We start from the raw sequence: 16005 nt of genomic DNA on the forward strand, positions 1-16005 counted from the left end.
ACCCCCAGTTTCAGTTTTAGCTGAATTTTCTCAACTTTCTCATTTTTTTTAACCATTTCATGGGAAATCTCTGTAAACGGGGAATCTCTAAAGGGAATAGGCAGGATATGTTTTAGGAGAAATGCAAAAAAAACCACCCCAGTCTAATTCACAGATTTGTACATTTTCAAAATCTTATGGGTCTTCCCTATTATAAGAGTAATGTTTATTCATCGTATACTATATTACTTTTACCTAATGTAAAGTGCCTTTCCTCATGACGGTTTTGTTTATGCTTAAAAAAAAGGAAAACAAAATTAGGAAAGAAAGTCATTTAAACAGAAAGCACCATCTGTAATATATAGACCTAAAACAGCTTTTATTAATAAACAATTAGAGATGCCCATTCATGACCAGGACAAAGTTTCAAGACAGCAACATATAAAAGATAGTAAAATAGTATTAGTGATTATTGGTGATTATAAAGTTATAGAAATAAGTGATTAAATTTAGTTCTGTGGTTGTGAGTTTTTAACAATCACATTTTTGTTTTTATTTCTCCTCAATTGCTCCCTTAGGGAGGTTATAAAGTCACATTAATGGTTTTTTTTTTATCCAATGTTCCCTATGGTTCTTATTCACCAAGAATCCTTATGGCTCAGTTATTTATCCAGATATATTATTTCTTCATATATCTCACTGGACACCAGGCCGTGCTCCTCAGACACAGTATCAGTCATACATATATTCCAGCTGAAGCTGTGATCAGTTACTGGGGCCGGGGAAGCTATAATATCTCTTAGCTGCCCAGTCCCTACATAAAGCTGATAGTTCTATATAAGATCCATTGTTATCTCATATAGCTCAGACCCTCTCACACCACAGACAACGTACATTTCACTTAATGCTTGTTCAAGCCAAACATCTGGGAAGCGTCAGGATCTCCTTTTTCTGTCCTATCTCAGCCAATCAGAAACTTCCCACCTGGGATCAATCAGTGAGAGGGTTTCTCTCACTTACTCCAGATTAACCCATTCTGACTCATTATATCAGGGAAACAGAGATCCACAATATCACCTTCTCTCAGCATGTAAAACCTGAAACTCATGATTCCCACATGATAAGCAGTATATCAGTATAATAATATGCTGCTTATCTCTTTACTACAGCACAGTCTATCACTGTTCCTGTATTTATTTTCCAGACTTTATTCTGACCATTATGATTGGTCCCAGGTGGGAAGTTTCTGATTGGCTGAGATAGGACAGAAAAAGGAGATCCTGACACTTCTCAGATGTTTGGCTTGAACAAGCATTAAGTGAAATGTACGTTGTCTGTGGTGTGAGAGGGTCTGAGTTATATGAGATAACAATGCACCTTATATAGAATTATCAGCTTTATGTAGGGACTGGGCAGCTAAGAGATATTACAGCTTCCCCGGCTCCAGTAACTGATCACAGCTTCAGCTGGAATATATGTATGACTGATACTGTGTCTGAGGAGCACGGCCTGGTGTCCAGTGAGATATATGAAGAAATAATATATCTGGGTAAATAACTGAGCCATAAGGATTCTTGGTGAATAAGAACCATAGGGAACAATAAATAAAAACCATTAATGTGGCTTTATAACCTCCCTAAGGGAGCAATTGAGGAGAAATAAAAACAGACTAAATGTGATTGTTAAAAACTCACAACCACAGAACTAATGTGATCACTTATCTCTAACTTTATAATCACCAATACTAATTTACTATCTTTTATATTTCGTTGTCTTGGGATTTTGCTGCGGTCGAGTTTCCGTGATCTAATCTTGCAGTATTTTGAACCGTTGGGTGTTGCAAACTGAAGACAACTGCATATAGACTTAGTGTGAACAGGGAGGAGAACTAAATATAGGAATTATTTATCCATAGGTTACGTTGCACTTTACAGACAGAAGAGATAGTTTAGTGCGTTCTGACAGACACTGTGCGAATGCGCCCATATGACTCAGGCAAACTAGCGGCGTGTACATGCATTAGTCCTACGCCTCGTTAAATTGTGTGTACCAGGGACACAGGCTCGGCAGTGCTGGCCCATTTTCCAATCGGTAACCATCCACCCAGTCCTACACAACCTGCACATGCGTGTTGATGGAACACAGGAATAATACACACTTCCATGAGTCCTTATGGGTTGGTATTATTACATGTCAGGACATATTGGTTTCCCATCTGTGTAATGAATTAGCAGCAGCCTCTCATTAACGTTGTAAAAGGAACCAATCTGTCATAGTTATTTCTGGGCATAGTGGTCAGTTGGGACCTCTAGGCTGTGTTTATGCTGTAGGAGGCTCAGTTAAACTATACAGTATGATTATACAGGGCCTCGGTTACGGACGCAACTTGCGTTGTGAAAAAGAGCGCGGAACGTGAGTGTGGTTTGTACCTGGGTGTAAGTGCGCTCTGCCTGAACGTTACTTTATGTATACAGACCGAACAGACACACAAACGTCTACACTAAAAGGTTAGAACACATAAGAAAAAATTAAAATAGGAAAATATAGATTTCATTTTTTTGTACATTAAATACATAAATGAAGATGCTTTCAATGCGCTCTGTACGTACAATGCATTTATAAAGTCTATTTTCCTTGCATACACATGTTCTGTGGTAGCTAACGGCATGCATATGTGTAGTTTGAAAAATAAATACTGCTCGCTGTACATTGTCTACATTCATTGGCACCTTCTCTCCCCTGTTTCACCTCTCAAGTCGTAGGCAGTTATAAGAGTCATTTGCGTTCAGACATGAATTTCATGCAGTTGTATTCATTGATGTAAGGTCCATTCTGGGCGTGCACAGAGCGATCATCATCATCACCATTTATTTATATAGCGCCTCTGATTCTGCAGCGCTGTACAGAGAACTCACTAACATCAGTCCCTGCCACTATTAAAGTAATTCTATCGTTTTAAAATAAGCATTGCCCACTCAATTGTATGTGTTTCCAAAGCACAAAGTGATTTATTTTAGTAGATGTAAATAGTCAACAATTCAATACATTATTATATTATGATAAAGTACAGTACAGCACAGCCAATACCAAAAGATAAATACATACCAATGCAATCGCATGCGCTCGCTGCGCACCCACGGGACCCGGTGGACAGTATATCTGCTTAGAATACTGTGTCAGAAGTGACTGAGGGCCAGGGTGTGTGCAGCAATGATTATATACAGTACAGTGTTACAATAGAGATGACGTAGATTGTTTCTATAGGTCCAGACGTTGGGTGGGTCCAGGGTAAACAGATCATAGGTTGATTCAATCTAAGGAATCCAAAGGTGGGGGTCGTCTTTCCAGGGGGTCTGCTCCTTTCATAGCCAGCATCATACAAAGGATTATTCCCTAATATCAATAACTAAAGTATGCAATGTGCGATCTCTTCGCGACTGCACCGGACAGCTGCTGAGGATTAGGGGATCAATATGATATCAGGCACTACACCTTTCCTATAACCTAAACCTTTAATAACACTACAATGTACATATAATCACTATATATATATATATATATATATATATATATATATATATAGACTAATAATAAACCAAATACTATCTGCTCCTGAATTACAGTGTAACAGAACCAATATGAAATTATATAAATAACTAAATGTTGTACTGCGAGTGTGTGCGTGCGTATTTTACCGTGCGAACGCACCACGCCACGTGTTACGTGGCGTACGGATCGCATTTGCATGGCTAAACAATATTAAACCGATATACTTTCGTTCATCCAATTATAGGACTTCAACACCCCATTGGAGCTTACAGTCTAAATTCCCTAACATACATAGGGCTAGATTTACTAAGCTGCGGGTTTGAAAAAGTGGGGATGTTGCCTATAGCAACCAATCAGATTCTAGCTGTCATTTTGTAGAAAGTACTAAATAAATGAAAGCTAGAATCTGATTGGTTGCTATAGGCAACATCCCCACTTTTTCAAACCCGCAGCTTAGTAAATCTAGCCCATAGACGGCACATACTATTAAGACCAGGCCTAGGCGTTTACCAGTTGCCCATGTTAGGTTTCCTGGGTGTTATTACTCCATTGGACTCCTGTTATCTGATCCTGACTTGAATTGTCTGCTGCCTGCGCTGACTTTTGGCTTGAACTTTAATTATTTATTTTTTTGGATCCTTAGACGTATATTTACTAAATGTATTTAGAATTTAGCAAATTCTACAAAATGACAGCTAGAATCTGATTGGTTGCTATAGGCAACATCTCCCCTATTTAACCCCGCAGTGTAGTAAATATACCCCTCAGTGTACTTCATCTGGCTGTTTGATTGCGGTCTCTTCTTTGGACTGACCCTTCTTCTGGGCTGTGATTTGTTCCTAATCGCTCATCTGTCTCTGATCCCTGCTCTATCCCCCTGACCTTGTTTCTAGATAGTTGTCCCCGTTAGTTCCTGTGGTTCCCATCTCGTCTCTGTTAGGGATGTGCACCGGCGACTTTTGAGGTCTCGTGTTTTGTGTTTTGGATCCGGATTTTCGTTATTTTTGAGGTTCGGATTTGTCTCGCAAAACACTTGACGAAAGGTCTCGGTTCGGATTTAAGGTTTTGGATTCGGATTTTTTTTGAAAAAAACATAAAAAGTTTAAAAATCAAGTTTTTGGGCTTATTTTCACTCCTAGGCTATTATTAACCTCAATAACATTCAATAACAAGCATTTCCACTAATTTACAGTGTATTCTGAACACCTCACAATATAGTTATTAGTCCAAAACGTTGCAACAAGGTATCTTTCTGGACTGCGTAGAGGAGTGGGTCACCACAATATATATTAAAAACCCTGAACTTTTATGATTCGCACCAATAAATGTACCTGGACTGCGTAGAGGAGTGGGTCACCACAATATATATTAAAAACCCTGAACTTTTATGAATCGCACCAATAAATGTACCTGGACTGCGTAGAGGAGTGGGTCACCACAATATATATTAAAAACCCTGAACTTTTATGATTCGCACCAATAAATGTACCTGGACTGCCTAGAGGAGTGGGTCACCACAATATATATTAAAAACCCTGAACTTTTATGATTCGCACCAATAAATGTACCTGGACTGCGTAGAGGAGTGGGTCACCACAATATATATTAAAAACCCTGAACTTTTATGATTCGCACCAATAAATGTACCTGGACTGCGTAGAGGAGTGGGTCACCACAATATCTTAAAAACCCAGAACTTTTATGAATCGCACCAATAAATGTACCTGGACTGCGTAGAGGAGTGGGTCACCACAATATATTAAAAACCCTGAACTTTTATGATTCGCACCAATAATTGTACCTGGACTGCGTAGAGGAGTGGGTCACCACAATATATATTAAAAACCCTGAACTTTTATGAATCGCACCAATAAATGTACCTGGACTGCGTAGAGGAGTGGGTCACCACAATATATATTAAAAACCCTGAACTTTTATGATTCGCACCAATAAATGTACCTGGACTGCGTAGAGGAGTGGGTCACCACAATATCTTAAAAACCCAGAACTTTTATGAATCGCACCAATAAATGTACCTGGACTGCGTAGAGGAGTGGGTCACCACAATATCTTAAAAACCCTGAACTTTTATGAATCGCACCAATAAATGTACCTGGACTGCGTAGAGGAGTGGGTCACCACAATATCTTAAAAACCCTGAACTTTTATGAATCGCACCAATAAATGTACCTGGACTGCGTAGAGGAGTGGGCACTGGGCACCACAATAAAATATAAAAAACCTTCAACAGATCTGCATTACACTACACATACGGCTGCTCCTCCATCCTCTCCATCATATACATGTTGGAGTTTTAGCGTGTGACAACCTCTTGTTTTTGATAATGTCAGTGCATTTTGAATATTTTTCAATTTGCCCCACACCACTGAATGTACTTTATCTATGATACGCATCTATCTATCTTGACTGCGTAGTGTGGTGGCCCCGGTACACAATTTGGTACCGAGGCCACAATATAATTAAAAAACCCTCCACGTGTCAGAATTCCACCAAACAAGTATCTGGACTGCATAGTGGGGTGGCCCCGGTACCCAATTTGATACCGGGGCCACAATACCTCCTCCAAACATGGTACAGACAATTCGTCATTGAGATCCCAGACAGACAGGGTCAAAGTGTTATTGTTTGACTTTGTAAACCCAAAAAACTGTCCCTGTTGCACATAGTCGTGCAATGAAGACTGACTTTTTCATTTAAAGGCACGATCTTTCAAGTGTAGTGTTTGGAAGTCTAAGTCATATTATACTTTTGGTAAAATTGGTTTATTTTGTTCCTCTTTATGGTAATTAGTAATAGAATTAAAGTATGAAATAGAATTAAAGTATGAAATAGAATTAAAGTATTAAATAGAATTAAAGTATGAAATAGAATTAAAGTATGAAATAGAGTGGTATATAGAGTTGTAGTGTGGTATAGATAGAGTGGTCCACACAATATAATAATAATAAAACCCTCAACTGGTCTGAATTCCACCAAACAAGTATCTGGACTGCGTAGTGTGGTGGCCCCGGTACACAATTTGGTACCGAGGCCACAATATAATTAAAAAATTGGGCATCAACTGTCACCGTTGTTTAATATCTGATACACCTAAATATGGACTGCACAGTGGAGTGGCCCCGGTAGTAAATTTGGTGCCGGGGCCACAATACCTCCATCAACCCTCTAAATCCCACTCCACTGATGGCGGACACCGGGCGCACGTCTAACACCAACATTGCAGTTACAGCCGCAGTTATACGCTTTGCAATAGGGTGACTACTATCGTATTTTGTGGTCATGGCAAACGACTGTTGGACGGTCAATTGTTTTGTGAAAGACTTAGCGGTCTTACGACTTCCCCTCTGGGAAGATGACCGACTAACAGCAGCAACAGCAGCAGTGGCAGTAGTAGGCGTACCGCTGCAGGATTACTCGGATGAATCCCGTATTGAGGAGGACTCAGTCTGGCTGCTGACTTGGGCTGCAGGACTGAATCTGATGGAGATTGTGGAGGAAGTTGACGAGGAGGGTGTTGCTGGTGTGTATCCAACTGGACCACGGGATTTAGGTGTCCCTGTACCGATGAGGGTCCTAGTCCCAGTTCCTGAACTAACCACTGAACTATGAAGGTTATTCAGGTGACGTATAAGGGAGGATGTTCCTAGGTGGGCAAGATCCTTACCCCTGCTTATTTGAGCTTTACATAAGCTACATATGGCCATACATTGGTTGTCTGGATTTGGATAAAAATAACTCCAGACCGAAGAGGTGCATTTTTTGGTCTTCTGACCAGGCATGACGATGGGCTTTTTCATCCCATGGACATCAGCTGTTTCCCCCCCTGGTGCCTAATTTACAATAACCACATCACCATCCTCATCATCAAGTTCCTCCACAGCGCCAGCTACATCATCAATAGCCTCCTCCCGAGCCACCTCTTCCCGTACAGTGATGGGAAGGTCAGGCTTGACAACCACCAACATCCTTGGACTCGCCTTGTGGATTTGTGATAATTTCTCTTTAGAAGGCAGAGTTGTTTGCTGTTTTGTTGCTGACAGCATAACTCTCTTCAATTTTTTGTAGGGGGGGGAGGAGGAGGAGGGCTAAGATCCGTGGGTGAAGCTGAACCACTAGTCATGAACACGGGCCAGGGCCTAAGCCGTTCCTTGCCACTCCGTGTCGTAAATGGCATATTGGCAACTTTACGTTTCTCCTCAGATGATTTAAAGTTTCTCTTTTTGCTACTTTTTCTTAACTTGGGCTTTTTGGATTTTACATGCCCGGTACTACGAGATTGGGCATCGGGCTTGGAAGACGACGTTGATGGCATTTCATCGTCTATGTCATGACTAGTGGCAGCAGCTTCAGCATTAGGAGGAAGTGGGTCTTGATCTTTCCCTACTTTATCCTCCAAATTTTTGGTCTCCATTATATGTAGCACAAGATACTGCAGAATGTGTGAACTTGGTAATATTGCAGTACCAATGGACTTATACTGCTGGATTGGTTTTGCAAATTTGGTTATAATTATTATATATTTTTTTTTTTTTAAATTTTTTATTTTTTTTTACTTTTTTTTTATTTTTTAAAAACTTGGGAATAATGGGGAAATAACTATGCCCTTAGAAGCACAGAGCACAGGACACAGCACCACTGGACTGAACAGGACACGGCACAGGACCCAGCAGCACTACGGAACTCAGCAGGACAGAGCACAGGACACAGCACCACTGGACTGATACTGCAGAATGTGTAAACTTTGTAATATTGCAGTACCACTGGACTTTTACTGCTGAATGTGTGAACTTGGTAATATTGCAGTACCAATGGGCTTATACTGCAGGATTGGTTGTGCAAATTTTGTGGTAATTAAAAAAAATTAACGTAGTTTTTGGTATTTTTTAAAAAAACTTTTTTTTATTTTTTTAAACACAGGGGAATATTGGGGAAATAACTATGCCCTTAGAAGCACAGAGCACAGGACACAGCACCACTGGACTGAACAGGACACAGCACAGGACCCAGCAGCACCACTGACCTCAGAAGGACAGAGCACAGCACACAGCACCACTGGACTGATACTGCAGAACACAGCACAGCACAGCACAGAACTAAACAGCACAGAACTAAACAGCACAGAGGACCACCTAACACACCCTCCCTCTACCCTGATCAATGCCCGAGTGAAGATGGCGGCGACTAGCGGGGAATTTATAGGATCCGAGTATCGCGAGATCCGACAACGGGATTATGAGTCAGAGCCTCAGTTTCACTTTTGAATTTGGCGCCAATACCCGGATCTGTCTCGGATCCGACTCGGATCCGCAACGTTCGGGTGGGCTCGGATTTCATAAATCCGAGTGCGCTCATCCCTAGTCTCTGTACAAGCTGGAATCCTTTCCTTTAACGAACACTTTAGGCTCGTCCCCAGCTGCTGAGAGTGAGTTGGTGCTGGGTAAACATATCGGAAGTGAGGGGAATGTAAGTTCTTCCTATAGGTTAAGACAACTGTAACCTAGTTGATGAGCAGCTTGTAGGCCTAGCCCTGACACCTGAGACAATATTACGGAGAGCCAGGAACCAGTGATATGATACCGATGTGCAAGAGTAATGTCACTTCATAGAGGAATAATCTGTATTCAGCATCAGATAGAACCGCTTATTTCTATAATACTCAGCACATCATCTATGTCCAGCTTTTTCAGTTTCGGAAAGTCATTAAACCCTTTTGAAGTTGTGCTCTCTTGTTTTCAATGCATACCTTGGTCGCTGGAGGCGGAGTCTACATTGACGCTGATCCTTAAGAACATATCATGATACTGACCTCAGAGTGTAAGCTGCAGGTGGTTCAGCGTTCCTTTCTTTTATAGTTAATTGACACATTGCATCGTCATGATCAGTCGTTTCCTAATGAAATTATGATTCCTGTGCTACAGGTGTATATATCTGTATATATACTGTGTGTGTGTGTATAAATATATATATATATATATATATATATATATATATATATATATATAATTAGAGAGAGATCTATATAACTATATATAGATATATAGTTTTATGGTTGCCTGTACAACATATACATTATGTGCGCACATGAGTGATTATAGTTACAATATTAAGTCACCTTTGAGCGCTCAACCAGAAGTCTATTCCTTCAGCAATCTATAAATCTCCGACAAGACATTAACACGCACACCCTAATTACATCCTTGTCGCAGGCTCATTGCTTAAATTATGCACCTTCTATTGCAAGGGCTCCCGTCATTATTTATAATTAGCAGGATAATTTAATTAACTAGGCTTTTGCCTGTATGTTTCTGGCCAAATAACACTTAGAACATTTCATCTTATCGCCTTATTCCAAAAAACGTCTTCAATGCCATGAGTCCAGAAACGGTGATGAGGAACTTAGAATGAAACCTTTGGGCTCTAGGTACTGATGCATATAGAGGCTTTGCGGTCTGTGTTTGGATAGTAGTATGACATATAGCTCCACTCTGCTCTAAAAAAGGGGCAGAAATTAAGGAGAATTTTGGTGCAAGAAGGAGGAGAGCACACTTGTATACTTCTTATACCCCCCACCCTCCCTCGAGATCCCGTAGAGGAGGACCAAGGGTGAGTGCAGGAAATTGCGTCATCACGACTATTCCCCCGCTGCACAATGCCACAGTTGATGTAGCAAATTGCGTCATCGCGCTCTCGATGCGTCCACGTGGCACAAAGTAGTAATAAGATTATAAGGGCCATCAAGAATTTCCATTAAAACACTTGAAAATTATTTCTTTTTATTGTAAAACTTTGAACCCATGTCCATATGGGATCAGCATCCACGTGTCATTGTCATTGAAGACAATTTGGTAAGTGCGTTCTTTTCAGACCTCCATCAGAGGACTCTCCTCTGCGTTTTAGGCACCTCCAGATGACTCGCCAAGTCTCATCTACTATATAATTGAAGAATAAAGTGAATATGAAGGAAAGCAAAACTCTCTCCAGTCACCGGAAAGTTAAATGACAAAAAAATATTAATAGAATATTAGAACAAAGCTATATTTTAAATAAATTCCAAACCTTACTGTCTTACTCTAGTCCCCATCCTCTTCTTATATAAATTCAAGGGTGTTTTTGGCAGAGGGGAGAGACGCTGGCGGCTGCCTGGTGCTTTGGAAGAGCTGGGCAGCCACCCAATATGACTTCTCCCCTTGTTGAGTGCTTTACGGCGGCTCGTTCAACCTGTCCTGATCTCCTCAGGGGCCAATATTGGGCGGTATGGTGTAACCATGACAAATATGGGGGAGTATTTCAGCAATTGCCTGAAGATGATGGTGAAAAGTACCGTTACTGAGGATTTGAGGCAAGAACAGGTGAACCCAGGACCTCTGCTGTCTCCAAACTTCTCCTTAATGGTGCAAAAAAAATTTGCTTTACTCCCACAAACGTTTTCCCAACACTTCAGCAACAAAACACTTCCTGATACACACAATTCCCGATCCTGTGCTGATAGAAAGTACGTCTTCCACAAGATGCTATGTTTTCTTTTTCTTTTTATAAGCTCTTTGCAGACAAGCAGGGAAACTTTGAGATGCGTTACTGAACGTACACTGCACTCTCTGTCCTCTATTGTAAGGACAAATCGCTGCGCTTTAACTGGCGTTTCTTTTGCTTTTATTTTTAATGCCCATGTGTACAAGCCCTTATGTAGCGCCAAAATTTTATCTGTGCTTTTATTTAAATAAATGTGAAGGTGGGAGCACAATGAAAATGTAGATAGATTTCTGCACAGGCCATACATGCTGCAGATGAGACAAATGGGTGCTCTACTCAGGGCCGCCGAGAGGGGGGGGGAGCGGGTACTATTTACCCGGGCCCGGCCATGCCAGGGGGCCCGGACCGGGCCCCCACCGCTGAATTTTATTTTATTTTTTACACTTTTCTTTATTGCAATTTTTTTTTATTTTTGTCTTCTTTTTTTTTTTTTTTTTCCCGGGGAGGGGGGGGGGGGGGGGGGGCTTGGGGTGTCCGACCCGTCCGTTGGTGGGGGGAGCTAGATAGTTAAAAAAAAAAAAATTTACATATTCACCTGATCGCGCCGCCCTCCCTCCTCTCTGCTCGTTTCACACTGACTGTCGGGCGTGACGTCATCAAGTCACGCCCGACAGTCAGTGAGGAACGTCGCAGAGGGGACCAAGCAAGAAGAAAGAAGAGAACACAGAAGAAAAGAAAGAAACTAACAAGTAAGTAAAGAACAGAGAGTCAAGGGAAGGAAAGTAGAAAGGGAGAGTGTGACAAAGAAGGGGAAGAGATGTACAGAATGAAAAAAAAAGTGGGGAAAGATGTACAGAATGAAAAAAAAAGTGGGGAAAGATGTACAGAATGAAAAAAAAAGTGGGGAAAGATGTACAGAATGAAAAAAAAAGTGGGGAAAGATGTACAGAATGAAAAAAAAAGTGGGGAAAGATGTACAGAATGAAAAAAAAAGTGGGGAGAGATGTACAGAATGAAAAAAAAGTGGGGAGAGATGTACAGAATGAAAAAAAAAGTGGGGAGAGATGTACAGAATGAAAAAAAAGTGGGGAGAGATGTACAGAATGAAAAAAAAAGTGGGGAGAGATGTACAGAATGAAAAAAAAGCAGGGAGAGATGTACAGAATGAAAAAAAAGTGGGGAGAGATGTACAGAATGAAAAAAAAGTGGGAGAAATGTACAGAGTGAATAAAAAGGAGGGGAAGCAGCATGGAGGGCGCAGTGTGAACATAAGGGGGCACAGTGTAGTGATGAAGGGGCACAGTAATGTGCACAGGGGGCTTGTTGCAATGTAGTGAGTGTGAGGTAGATGGTGGCAAATTAATGGGTGCTATTTTGTTTGTAGGGTGATGGGGAGGCAATTTAATAGTGGGGACTTAATTTAAGATGGGGTGGTTTGGGGGCTATTGAATGTGGGGATGAGTTTGGGGAGAATGAGGTCTATTTATTAAATGTGACTATGAGTTATTTAATGGCAGTGATGGTTGCGGGAAATAGGTATTGCTGTTTGCAGGAAGGGAATAGGTTTATTTATTAAATGTGAATACTATTATTTTAATGTTGGGGCTGGAGGAATGCCTAATTATTAATTGTGGGTGCTATTGATTTAACGCCGGGGCTGGCTGTAATTTTCTAAGTGTAGCCATTTTTTTTTCCAAATAGGTCCTTCAACATTCCAGGATCCAGACAAGCCACAACTAAAGAAACCAGCAGCCACAGGTGGAGAAAGTGAGAAGAACAGGTAGAAGAGAGCAGCAGAGTGTGTGAAATGTTGTGATTCTAGTAGGGACAATACCAATTTTTGGTGAGTGTTGTGCCCAATGTTAGGTGCAGGCCAAGACTGAACTGTTTGTGTACACACTGCATTCTTTGTATACTACACTGTGGTGGTAGATGTCCTGAAAGTCAGGAGTGCTTGGACATATGTGACGCTCCGGCGAATTGAGTGCCTAGTGATTTTGATGTTAGCCACGCCCCCAAATGCCTAACTACAACTGTGAAAAAATTTGCGCCGCCGTGAGGCGGCGCAAAATTTTTTTTGCATGCTCAACTATAAGGGGGGGCCCCACAAATTTGTTGTACCGGGGCCCTGAATTCCTCTTGGCAGCCCTGGCTCTACTCAACATTTAGAATCAAGAGATCGGGACACAATAAGCCACGTTACACCCAGAAACACACAAATTTTGCTAAACTCCACCCCTTTTGCAGCCCGGGAATTGGGATGTCCATCCAAAATCGGGATTGTTGGGAGGTGTGCTCTGTAGTGGCCAAATGTCCCTACATTACAGGAACAATCCCAGACTTTAGCCATTTGTTTCTGGAAACAGTGGCCGTATCCACTGCCGGAGCAGCCCATGTGACTACTCTGGTACCTGGCGGTGTTTGGGATCGAGCGCTACCAGTCTGCGTGCGCCGAGAAGCCCCCACACTGATCTGCTGAACATGATCGGTGATGTACCATTTGGGCTTTCAGTTCCGGAACTGAATGTAACTCTTGTAATCTGTTTATATTCTCAAAACATATTTGATTAAATCATGATCAATAAATTCCGTAAATATATCATGATCGGGATTGTAGTTCGAGATTTTCCTGCTCAGGAATAACAGTGACTTATTCAGAGGTACAGGGGGCCTATTTCAAAATGTTGGCAACTGTTTAACTCAATCAGGTGTAAACACAGTTTCAGCTTTTATAACATATGCACCAGTCAAATACTGTAATATAGAAAAAGAAGAATATATAGCCTACGTTATAAAGCCTACACTATACAGCCTATGTTATATAAGTTGTTACAAAGCCTACGTTACACAACCTATGTAAAGCACTTATGTCCATCTACTGTATGTCCTTAATAAGCAGTATCTTTCCCATATACACAGGTCGCTTTACTACACATAAATTCTGCTTTCATGCAGGAATTCGGTAATTTCAGTCTAGATAAATCGTCTTCAGCTCCTACTCACCCACCCGTGTGCGAGCTAAGTCTACCGGCCTAACCAACGAGCCCATTATCCTCTTACCGTCTTTGTACATAAATTTATCCTAATAAGATCCCACGTTCAAGGGTTAAAAGTTCTGCTGTAAAAGTCCAACGCCTGCCTGTCTATCTCACTGGGGAGCGATACAACAGGGAAATACCAAATTAGGGCAGAAGATTACTTAGAGGCAATGAGGCTCACCAGAAGTAGTTATCTGGATTGCCGTGCGCTGACGGGGGTGATGTACCGTGAACACTTTGGGGTAATGGTGTCCTCAAAAAAAAAAAGAAGAATAGAATGAGATATCGCACAAACTCTTTGGCCACATATAAAATAGTCTATTTATGGGCAGTAAGTAAAGCGGCAAATACTGAATTTATTGCTGTGGATTTGACTACTTTATGGAAAGGAACAGGGAAGATGATTTTACCATGGAAACCATTGTTAACGAGTTGATTAACTCCTAGCTCTGATTCACTTTTGGTAAGAGTATAGCGACAATTAACAGGTTCGAAGATGTATTACGCCATTCCTGTTAAACAGGGTGAATACTTTCGCTTGGAAGGGTTACAGAATGTCTTTTAACTAGGCACCAATGACAATAATTCTCCTTTTATTATGATTGCAGTAAAATATCTGCCAGTAATCTAATTGCATTAACGTTGAAGCACCAAAAGAGAACGAGGATATTTCACGGACATGCTCTGAATCCACACTTATAGGATGTGCTGCGGATGGAATTGAGTGTCAGGGGTAGAGGTGGTAGCAAGGAGAATTCTATTAATTGAGTAATAATTGTTCTACGGTGGAAATGGCCATCGTTAAAACACATCTGTCCACAGAGATCTGATAGATGCTTAAAAATATCCAATTTTAGTGAACTTTTGATATAAAAATCCAGTTAGTATGCAGCTTAGTATACGTTCACTCATTCACAATTTCAACTTGTTTAAAGAGCCACTAAGTCTAAAATTCAAGTTGGTCCAATATAAAAGGACATTTATAATATTCAAAGTTAATATGATATGACAGACATTAAGATATTTCACAGCAGGTGGTAATATTGGTAAGGGCTCCGCGGCAGAGGGAAGAGGGGATACCCTGTTAAAGCAAATGGTGGTGGGACTATGGGAAATATCTAATTTCCTCCGGCTTCCTGAAGCTCCCTCTAGGCCTGGCCAACCTGTGGATCTCCAGGTGTTGTGAAACTACAAATCCCAGCATACCCTGCCAGCTATCGGCGGCCTATCTACTGGCAATGCATGATGGGACTTGTAGTTTTACAACACCTGGAGTGTCACAGGTTAGCCAGACCTGCTCTAGTCTGTGGCTGCTGTCCTAGTAACCAAATGTAAGTGGGCCTCCTTTACATTGTCTTGTTTTAAACAAAACAATTCACTGTGTGCGTGGGTCCATCAACCCCCAAACCCAATCAATATGTGATCAACGTCCATCCAATGATCGGGAGTGGAGGAATGATGGACAAAAACTGTAATCTGACAATGTGCAAGCTCATCCCCCCCACCCCACTAACTGAGCCTAAGAGGATCCAAGGGCCGAACAACTCAATCCATATTTCATAATGTGAAAATACAATGCTTCTGCTTTTCCCACTTGTTTTCCAACTCAAAAAACAGCAATTCTGATGTTGGCAGCATTGTTTTTGCAATGGCAGACAAGGGGCATTTTTGCCATAAAGGGGAGTGAGAGTATTTCCACAGGTGTCCAGATTGGGGGGGGGGGGGGGAGCAGACATAGAAACACTCGGATTTTATATCCTGCACCTAGGTAATGTCTGTATGATACAGCTGCAGTGAAACTCATGCTGCATGTGTAACTCCGTTCATATGTCTGACCCAATCTGAAAAAAATGTGTCTGGTTTAAAGGACACCAGCAGTTTCCCCTGCTCCTCTTGGAAGTGGTAGTAATTGGTTGCAGTTGCTGATCAGCTCGCTATTGCCACCTAG

General features: G+C 41.3%; 1 long non-coding RNA gene across 2 annotated transcripts in view; it reads left to right on the plus strand.

The window, feature by feature from the left end:
* LOC142104006 (uncharacterized) overlaps window positions 1–16005 on the plus strand; it is a 246263-nt gene that overhangs the window by 60735 nt on the left and 169523 nt on the right. Inside the window, exon 1 of one of the 2 annotated variants that reach the window (XR_012679489.1) lies at window positions 12722–12799. The exons of the other annotated variant lie outside the window; for it this stretch is intronic. This is a non-coding gene — a long non-coding RNA (uncharacterized LOC142104006). Of the gene's footprint in view, window positions 1–12721; window positions 12800–16005 lie in introns of those variants that run through there. 2 annotated transcript variants of the gene reach the window in all.

Source organism: Mixophyes fleayi, chromosome 10 (genome assembly GCF_038048845.1).
Source record: "Mixophyes fleayi isolate aMixFle1 chromosome 10, aMixFle1.hap1, whole genome shotgun sequence".
In the NCBI taxonomy this organism is placed as follows: domain Eukaryota; kingdom Metazoa; phylum Chordata; class Amphibia; order Anura; family Limnodynastidae; genus Mixophyes; species Mixophyes fleayi.